A 1,183-nucleotide genomic window follows, 5' to 3' on the forward strand; every position below is an offset into this window, starting at 1 on the left:
CAAAATGAAACAAAAACTTTATAAAAATATCTTGCAGTAATTTTTAAAGTTTACAGTAGCTTCGTGATTAAGTCTCCCATTGCCCTGACTCCACCTTGTCTTGCTCTGATGAACTAAGTGCCAGTGATTTGCACACACACACACACAGGAAATAAAACCCAAGATAAGTCTCTTTTCTTCCTCCTCTTCATCTTTTTTTTTTCCTTTTTTTTTTCTTTTTTTTCTTTTTTTTTTTAGAAAAAAACCACCCAAGCCAACAAATGAAACTGGTAACTTAAAGAAATAATAATACTGATATCAATGCAGCACTAGCAACACAACAATTGCCTCTAAATGCAGGGTGTGGTGGAGGATCCAGCTGGTCGAAGAAGGTCCCAGCGCGGTGGCACAGTGGCAGGGAGTTGACGGGGAGGAAGGTGTCGAAGGAGGAGCAGCAGTAGCAGCAGCGGCAACTGTGCCTGGTGGCGGGAGAGACAGTCCTTGGCAGAGTCTTGTCCCTCTGCTTTGCTACCAGAAGTTGCCTTTTCCCTAAGTTTTAATGTTTTGTTTGTATGTGTTTATTCATTGAACCCCCTCTCCCTCCTAAGTTTACTCCTTTCCCCTTCCAGCAGGTCAAAAAGCAAAATGATACAGTATAAAAAAAAAAATAATTTTGTATATATAGATGTATGTATATTTACATATAAATATGCACACATACATACATGTATATATAAAAAAAGGGGGCAAAAGAAAAGGAAAAGGTGGTGGGGAGAAAAAGAAGGTTAAGAAAATCCCATGATGAAGCTCCCCAATATGTCTTGGTTCAACGCTTAGTTTTGAGTTGCTCCTGGCTGGAGATGAGACCGCGCTCTGGATTGGTGAAACACTGCGCTCCCGCTACACCCGTCTCCTTCCCCGCACCCTCTCCCCCTCCGGGCTGAGTTCACCTGCGCGGACAGAAGTTGCCAAGGGTAAAGGTTTCACTCCAACAATTTGCAACCTCCTTTCAGCCCAGACTCTGCAATCCCGTAACTGAGCAGATCTCTCTTGTGGAGCACCAAAAAAGAAAAAGAGAGGGGTGGGGGGGGAAAAAGGCGTGCACTGGGGAGGTGTTTGGGGAGAAGTGGGGGAGAAACCCACTTCCTGAAGGGAGAGGGGAGGCTGGGAACCTCAAACAGGACTGGTCCTTGGACAGTCTACA

Source organism: Cariama cristata, unplaced genomic scaffold (genome assembly GCF_000690535.1).
Source record: "Cariama cristata isolate BGI_N322 unplaced genomic scaffold, ASM69053v1 scaffold34770, whole genome shotgun sequence".
NCBI lineage: Eukaryota > Metazoa > Chordata > Aves > Cariamiformes > Cariamidae > Cariama > Cariama cristata.